This window comes from Astatotilapia calliptera, chromosome 3 (genome assembly GCF_964374335.1).
Source record: "Astatotilapia calliptera chromosome 3, fAstCal68.1, whole genome shotgun sequence".
Lineage (NCBI taxonomy): Eukaryota > Metazoa > Chordata > Actinopteri > Cichliformes > Cichlidae > Astatotilapia > Astatotilapia calliptera.
The window spans coordinates 2157735-2167133 of record NC_137424.1 but is presented as its reverse complement, the minus strand read 5'-3'; the positions used below and the strand labels follow the sequence as shown (position 1 = coordinate 2167133).

Below are 9399 nucleotides of genomic sequence, written 5' to 3'. Positions count from 1 at the left end.
AGCAAATGACCAAGTCGAACATTTGGATCTTTTCTCTTTCATTGTTTTCTTTTTAATGAATCTTTGTAACAATCTGAGGATGTTTCAGGTCATATTTATCCAGGAAACACAAACATGTAAAGGAGTCATCACAGCTCTCTGACCTCGTTGCTCCAGGTTCACCACTGAAGTCTGGATTTCGACGTTTGGACCGGTCGCTCCTCACAGACGGACAGCTGGACCCTGCAGACTGTGACCTCTGACCTCTGCAGACACAAACATGATTGAAGCAGCTGTGATCACACAGACTGCAGATAATGCAGCTGTTTCCTGTCAGTAACATCCTCTTAGATTAGAGTTCAGCTTTTTACAGGAAAACTGGACAAAACTGATTTTTGTTACAAACTCATTTTCATTTCCTCTCAGCTCACAAACACAGTCAGACAATCAACCAGAGTCAACACTGATTATAATGTCAGTGCAGAATTATTTCTGTTACTCAGTGAGTTCAGCTCTCTGACCTCGTTGCTCCAGGTTCACCACTGAAGTTTGGATTTTGACCTTTGGACCGGTCACTCCTCACAGACGGACAGCTGGACCCTGCAGACTCTGCTCTGTCCTCCTCTTCCTCCATCATCATCTTCAGTCAGTCTGAGAGGTAAACCACAAACACTCAGTGAGTTCACATTAACAGGAGGAACTGAGTTACAGTCGCTGACCTCTGACCTGTCATGTGACCATGAAACCAGGTCAATATGTCTGTAGGTTCAGTCATCCAGGTCATGTGATCTAAGGAGCTTGGAGAGAAAAGAGACGTCTTTAAGTTTCTGGAAGACGTTTCATCAGAGAAGCTTCTTCAGCTCTAAAACCAAACGGTGGAGAGTCCCAGATATTTAAACCTGAGAGGGAAAGAAAGCATGTCGCTGACCCACCACTGATGTTATTTCAAGGAGGAAACTGAGAGCCTTTGCACCAGGAGCACTAACATCAGCTCCAGCAATGATCCACTGATGTGTTTTTATTCCATGTATGAATGTTGTTATTGACAGAGATGACGTTTGTGTGTCAGTGATGCAGTGACTGTTGTTGTTACCTGTACAGGCTGGTTAGACTCTATGAAACAGATCATACAGATCTCTGCATGTTAGAAGAGACTATTAAAGGTCATGAATGAGACAAAGGCAGGGAGGCGTCCTTTACAGCTAAACAGCAGAGTGAGAGAACAGCCAGCACCTCTACATTTATCACATTATACAGCACATGTATGATACTGACAGGGATGAGAAGAATTTAGTGATTCTGATCCCATCATTGATATTACTTATTGATTCTCAGTAGCTCTGCTCTGACAGTCACCACCATCACTGAGCAGCATATCAAAGACATTTGTGCACATTAACTGCATGTTGTGGCTCAAATGTTTGTGCATGTTGGAGGCATTTCCTCTTTGTTGTGATCAGTGTTGGTCATTACTCAAAACAGTCATTATTACACATATTACACAGAACACTTTAATTAAAAGTAATGGAGTACGTTACTTCATTACTCCTCATAACATTACTTTGATGTTACTGTGTAAAATGAACAAATGAGCATGTAACAACATAAAGCTGAGGTACAGCCCCACACACCAACACAGATCCTGATGAGGTCACGTGATGTTTCTCTGAGTGTTTATGAACACAAATCAAAGATGAAACAGCACAAAGACACTTCAAAGTGATTCTACTGTAGAAACATGAACAGGTAGAAACCTGCAGCCTGACTGCTCATCACTTTGTTACCTGTTCAAGTTCAGCAGCAGCAGCTCACTTTATCACGGTGCTGGTCTGGGGTCAGTGTTTACTCAGCTTTAACCTCACTCTGGGTTCGTGGCTAGCTTACCGTTAGCTTAGCATTAGCTTAGTGTTAGCATGCTGTGTGCTAGCTTAGCGTCAGAGCTCTGCAGGTGTCTCGTGTGTAAATATTAATCACAGTGACAGTAAAGGAGGTAAAGGGCTGTGACGTCATCACGTACGCTGCGTCCTCTGTGGGCTCTGAGTGAACTCAAAGTACAAACTACAAGTACACAAACACGAACGTAGCTCAGAGTGGCGGACACACTCGGCCTCGTTGGTCCAGCTGTGAGTCCGTTACCGTGAACTATGGAGCGGCAGATTTGTGCTGAACTAAGCTGCACACAGCTGATGTTAGCCAGGAAACATTACACACTGACTTTAATGGAGAGACCGGAAATACAAACACACACAGTTTGTTGTGTGAAGAAATCAAACACGAGCTGAACAAACAGTAAAGTTCCTAAAGACAAACTGTTAAAGGAGGAAACAAAGCAAACTTACAGTTTCTTCACACCAACAACAAGCTCCACTCCACACCTGGACACTAAACACGGACACACAGGTGAGCTGCTTCCTGGAAGGAGGCGGGGCTCCACCTGAAACTCAGCACAGGTGGGAGGGGCTCAGCTCTGTGTGTGCTGATGTGTTAACTTGCCGTCTGACTGCTCAGACTGAGTCAGAGTAAAGTTCACATGCTGACGTGTGGAGACATGAAACCTTGTTGTAGCTGCAGGTGTGAACACACTGATCCCAGATCAGCTCTGCTGTATTTGTAACATGAACATTTCTGCTGCAAAGCTTCAAATGTTCAGCATGTTTCTCTGTTTCCAGTCTATAGATCCAGTCACACTTTCTACCTTCACCTGTGCAGTAAAGACTGAGAGCAGAGCTGAAACCAAGCGTCCAATCAGTGAGCAGCATCAACACCTGAGCTTCATTCAGACTCTGTTATTGAAGATGTTGTTGGTACAAAGTTCATCTGCTGCTCACATGAATCCATGAAAGATTTATTTCACTGATGTTTCTTCAAAGCTCATTTCAACCTGTTGAAGTCATGAATGAAAGTGCAGACTGAGAGTGGATCACATGATGTTTGAGGTGTGTCATGTGACATGTTCAGTATTGTCACACATGTCTAGATTGTCCCTGATATCATAACTGCTCAAACACTGATGATTATATTTGAAGAATTATTCCTGATGGCAGCAAAGTTTGAATGGAGCTCTCTGTCTGTGCTGATTTGTCGCCCTCTGGAGGTCAAAGCACAAACTGCATGATGTCACTGTAACCACCACAGAGACAGGAAGTGTTTTTATGACTGAAACACTGAAATGATGCTAACGGCTGTCGTTAGGCTCACTGACAGCAGTGCTGATGTGTTCATGTCAAACACTGGCTCAGGTCAGACTCCTTCATCCTTCTCCAGCGTGAGGCCGCCCTCAGACCCACAGGAGCTCTGACCTTTGACCTCCTGACCCTAACCATTTTAGTCTTGTTGCATCTGCAAATCCATCCAAACTGTAGCCGAGCAAAAGAAGCTGGAAGTTGTTCTATGAATGATGTTGTTGAAGGAGCTTGGAAAGAAAAGCGTCTGGACTTCTTTAAGTTGCTTGAAGAGGGACATGGACGTCTTAACGCCCACTTACATCCTGGGACATTTGATCACAGGAAATCACATGATGGGGTGGGGCTAGATCTCACAATGGGTTCACCCAAAACCTTGGCTGATTGAGACCCACACCCGTTCTCACACCGTGGCTCGTGTGATTAGGTAGAGGATCAACAGGGGCTCCGTGTCCCTGAATTTAAACTGAATCTAAACACACCGTGCACAATGCCAAGTTAGATAATGGTTAAAAGAACAAGATAAGAATAAATAAAAAGATAAAATAAGGATAAGAAATAACTTAAAAAAATAAAATAAAAAGATAAATAACTGCAAATAAGTACAAATAAGTAACTGAAGACACGTGTGGTCTGCAGATGTCGATGTACATGGATGTACATGGAGTTTAATGTGCAAAATGAACTTAGTGTGCAAAGTGACCTGATGTGCAAACTGCAGTTTGAGGTCGGTCAGCTGTTCAGGAGTCTGATAGCAGTGGGGAAGATGGAGTTGTTGAGTCTGGATGTTCTACATTTCACACTTCTGAACCTTCGTCTCGAGGGCAGAGGTGTGTCTCTCCTCTGGACTCTGTGATGGTAGCTGCTCTGCAGAGAGGGCAGCGGGGTCCTGATGATCTTCTCCACAGTTGTTATCACTCTCTGCAGGCGTTTGCGGTTTGCAGTAGTGCTGCCGTACCATGCAGTGATGCAGCTGGTCAGGCTGCTCTCCACAGTGCAGCTGTAGAACCTGCTGAGGATCTTGGCCAACATACCAAATTTCCTCAGCCTCCTCAGGAAATACAGCAGCTGCTGAGCCTTCTTGACCAGCTGTGTGAGTTTGAGTCCCTCACTGACTCAAACTCCTTCAGTGACACTTGCAGCCTTGCAGATTAGTTTGCTGATCCTGATGCATCTCTGGAGCTGATGCTGTCCCCCAGCAGACAACAACAACATAGATGCTCTCACTAGTCCACTTTACCCTCTAATCACATCTCTGACATCTGCAGGTTGCTCCATAGAGACTCTTGTGCAATGCCAGGTGTTTGTGTTTGTCTGTAGGTACACATTAGATATGACCATAGACGCACACACACAAGTGAACACAGCAGCACAGATGGTTTCCACCTGCTTCCCTCTTTCTTCACACAACTGTGAGGATGATGAAGAGGTTTCAGGACGAGGTGGTCAGCAAGCACAGGATAAAGCAGGGCCATGAAACTCTCTGGTGCAGCAGATGTTTAATCAGACTCAGCTTTAGGCTTCTTTTCCCACCTGGCAGCAAAGTAACAGCTTCACTAATGTGAACAGTCACAATGTTAAACGTTTCTATATCTTCATATATTTTTATCTGTTGATGCTGCAGAATAAAGTCTGTTAACAGAGTGCAGGATGTGTAGAGCAGGTCCAGCTCTCCCTTTACTGTGTCCACTTTCATCAGCCCCTGTGAAGTGACACAGAGTGCATGTGTGTCTGTCAGCTGTTGTTTGTTGTGAAGGATGGAACAAATGAACACACACTTTTAGAGAAATCTGAAAAAGCAACACGTGCTTGGGCTCCTTCTGTGCTCGTCTTCATTAATGCTGATCTTTCTTTCCTGTTTGTTCTTTGGCACAAGCTTCAGTCTTTTCTCCCAGGGCTCCTTCACACTTAGAAACACACCTACATTCATTTATACACAAACATCATGAAACAAAGGCTTTGTAAAAGAGGACACGAGATCCTCTCTGAACAGCACATTCATATCAAACACAGGACTGAACAGGATATACTGAGTCTGTGCTGTTTTCATTGTTACTTGCTGAGTATTTTTCCAGTGTTTGAAATGTGACTCAAGTCTGATTCTTCTACTGTGTGTGAACTCTAAGCAGCTGCATTAAACAGCTGCTTTTCAAACCAGGCTCAATCCTATGACTCTGTGAATGTAAACTTTTGTCACCTGCATGAATAACAATCCTTGATCTAGTCAGGACTGCAGTGCTCCTGTGATCCCAGCTTATAGATGGAGGCTAGCATGAGAGGCTCAGCAGCTAAAGCAGCACACCTGGGTCTCCCAGCCTATTAAAAGCAGCCCTTTGCTTCACCTGCTTCACTAAACATTATTATTATTATTTAAGCAGAGTGGTGTGATTCATGTAGGCATTGCTGTGTGACAGGAGGACTTTTCTTGAAACAGCTCGTGTGACGTCAGCTGACGTAAAAACAGTGATGTTAGCTTGATTCTCTTGGCTAAAACTATTTTAAAAAGAGGGTCAATCATGCAAATCTGCCAATAGAAGCCAAAGTTACAGCCCCTCAGAGTTCAAAGATAAAAGGCCTGTTTCCAACACTCGGTTGTGCAAAGGGAAACAGGGCCCACAGTGCCTGAGTGTGTGGGTAATTCTTCAAATAATATTCAAAAGCAAACATTTTTAAGCATGTAAATAAAATTCAATCATTTCTGCTCTTCAATACCTAAGAAATGAAAACTGGCAGATGGTCCCAAAATGTGAAACGCCTGGCTATCTGTGCATTTAGTGCTGCAAGTTTTCACTGTTTACCTTCAGAAGCATAAATCTCTGCACAGATAATGTTCATATGTGGATTCCTGGTTTTCTGCAGTTAATTGTGACCCAAAGCGTATTTTTAAAGTGGTTCCAGGCAATAAAGCCTAAAAATAAATACATCTACTTCCTTTTTCTGTGTTCCAGCCTCAGTGACTCTGACACAGTGCTGTAATATTTACACCTCTGATGAAAACAGAGTTTGTAGTTGCAGAGAAATACTCGACTCATTTTGGGCATTTACGAGCAGGAACCTCAGAAAGCCCCTCGCTGCTTCACTGGTTAAGAAGCAAAGCAAACATTAGTTCACAGTGATGTTAATTAAGGCCCAAAGTTTAGGAACGAACGTCAGCACTTCACTAATGAATGTAATGCTGATTCATGTGCTTGTTTTGTAATGTGCATGTTGTGCGTTGCTATTTCCCATATTCTTTGGCACTGATAGATGAAGAGTCTCAGGCAGGACCGAGGCTGCCAGCTGCTGACAGTGAGCAGGGAGAGAGCAGCAGAAGCTGGGCAAGAGCAGGGCACCTTCAGCCCCCTTCATCAGTCAGAAATCATTTGGCTGTCTGTGTGAAATGTCTGGTTTTTAAAATCTTTTTGTAGACATATTTATTAAATGTTTAACAATTATATAGAAGAAAGACAATGTAAAGAACAAAACATGACAAAACAAAAATGAGTTGAAGTTATGAACTGTTTCTGAGAGACAAATAACACCAGGATCCTTTTTGTGTAGCTGACAGCTGGTAACTGTGCAGGGGCGGGTCTAGCAAAGTGTTGCCAGGGGGGCAGGTAGGGCATTAACAGGGAGAGGGGGGCACAAAGACATACTTTTCTTTCTTGTTCTCATTTAAAATGTCTCACTTTTAATAAATAATTATCTGAATCTTACAACAAACGTTTTCATCTGATGTAAAATGTATAGAAATCCATTATTGTACATAGTCATTTTTTAGGGTCCCATCATAATTTCTTCAGAAGTAAGTACTGCATATGATGCCAGTGTTTCCCACATTTTCTAGATTCTGCACCAGTACTGTGTGTAAAATGCATCAAAAAGTCAGTTTGATTCTTTCTCAGCTGTCTTTCTGTCTCCTTTCACTTTTTAAAGGTTGCCATGTTAGAAAACATATTTTGCCCTGCCGTGCTGTTTATTGATGTGGCAAATGAAAGGTTTATGAAAACATATCTAAATCTGTCATCAGTAATCAGCAATGATCATGTCTCACCTCTAGTCTCTGTCTTAATGTCAGGTTTCCACCGTGTGTTGTAGATGTTCAGGAGGTTAACTCGACCAACAGTCTACTTCCTGTTTAGAATACCAGGACAGGGAGGATGGTGCAGGTTTAAGTTTATTAGACTGATGCATGTATACCAACAAGACAGCGTCCATCACTGTGACAACAGCGTTTGTTTTCATTCAAAGGCTTCATGGTTTTTCCTTTAATACCTGGGGGGCCGGTCTCCAGTCAAAATGCCCGGGACCATTTTTTGTCCCAGTCCAGCCCTGGTGTCAGATCTGCATGCAGTGTCAATGAGACGATCAACAACAGATCAGACAAAACACTCAGGCGGACACTCCTCTGTAGAAGGAAACATGGAAAGTGTGAGGTAATCAGTGCACAACATCACTTTGTATTTCAGGCTGTTTTTATATAGAACTTCAGCACCAATGTAAAAGTTCTGGTTTTAGGAAGATGAAGAACATTTTCAGGAAGGATGCTGTCTGCAAGCAGAGCTGCTTGAACCTCAGCGCTGAGGTCCAGACTACTTCCTGTGAAGCCACGTGATGTAAATCTGCTGCTGTAACTTCACAGTTTACTGAAGCTAAATGCAACGTTACCATATAATCTGTTTTCAACAAAGGTTTCACTCCGTCCGGTGTTGATGGAATGATTCAGGCCGTACTCGTCAGGCTTCCCGTCGACCACACGCATTTCAGTCACAAACCCCGTGACTGACAACAAGGGAAACAGCAGAAGAAAAGATGTGAAAAATACTGGATGATGATGATGGAGGATTAACCGCGGTGGCTAAACTGTTTCCTGTCTTTGTGGGCGTACTCACAGGGAAGTTTCCAGGCACGTCAGTCTTGGTGGCTAAAGTCTCCATTTTCCAACATGTATCGCTACAGGTGCAAAGACACAACATTAATCATCAGTGTAAATATTTTAATGCTGTCCAAACGGTGTTTGCTTTGTCTGTCCTCTCGCGCTCACAGAGGAAACGAGGACGCCACCTTCAACCCATCTTCAGTTGGCTCAACCATGGCCGGACTTCCTGTTGGCTTTGTGACAGCAAACCACTTGAAATGAGAGCAAACTGCAGTCAAGCAGCACTTACAGCAACCTGTGGACACGCAAATGGAAAGCACTGAGAATCATACAGAAGCATAAGAGCTGTTTATTGTAACACGTGTGTGTGTGTGTGTGTGTGTGTGTGTGTGTGTGTGTGTGTGTGTGTGTGTGTACATTAATAACACACTGATGTATGTTAGTTTGATTTATGCTATATCTGAGAAAACAACTGCAGAATTTTACATCAAAGTTTCCAAAGCTGATGTTTTGTTGTTCACTCTGTTTTATATTCATATAGTTTGTTGTTTTTAAATCAGTGGACAAAATAAATATTATCACACAAAATCCAGGGTGAAACATAACCAAATAACCTAAATGGTGAAGTCATTATAGAAGTACATGTTGCAAAGGTCGGCCTCCTGTATAGACTGCTAAACTGTCTGGGGGGGCCCTGCCTGTCCTCGTTGGATAAGCTCCACCCCTTTTCCATAAGACGGAGACATTTGTATGAAAATAGATGGGCAGTAAAATAAAAAATAAAAAATATTATGGATGACTCTGTAAATCAAAGTCGGCCTGAGGCAGAAGCAGAAACCATGAGGAGCACAGCACCACTCCCAGAAGGGCACGAAGTGAAGCCATAGCTGCTGAAGAGTGAAGACGTGATGATGGAGGAGATCACAGATGAAGATCTGCTGCCTGCTGACTCTTTATATAGAAGAGTGAGACTATCTCCCCACCAGCAGCTGCACTTATACAAACCCCAGGTGCTGGGATGGCTTTGAACATGTGACATTTTCTGCAAACACATGGACAGTTTCATAAGCACAAAGATTATTCCTGCAGCGGCAGAATCGTATCCACTGTGTGAGAGGTGAACGTCAGACAGTTCTTAGAAAATGTAGTTTCTCTTTAAGCTTTTAACGTCTCTTTTACCCCCATTTGTCTAAAACTACTTGACAGCCCTTCATGTCAGAGGTTTATTACCTGTGCAGGATGGAGCACATGGTCTCAGTCAGGCTGGACACGATCACTCCTACAGGAAGTAAATGTGATTTTATTTCACCTGTGAAATGATGAAAAACAGCAGAATAGCTCACGCTAACAAACGGGTGTTGAAATGTTTCATTTTCAAAA

At 43.1% G+C, this 9399-nt stretch overlaps 1 long non-coding RNA gene across 1 annotated transcript; it reads right to left on the bottom strand.

The window, feature by feature from the left end:
• Positions 1-29: 29 nt before the first annotated feature.
• LOC145424027 (uncharacterized) lies at positions 30-2463 on the bottom strand. Its single transcript, XR_013904984.1, has 3 exons — positions 2319-2463; positions 501-630; positions 30-245 (listed from the first exon to the last, which is right to left on the bottom strand). It is a non-coding gene; the product is annotated as an uncharacterized LOC145424027 (long non-coding RNA).
• Between the last annotated feature and the right edge of the window lie 6936 nt (positions 2464-9399).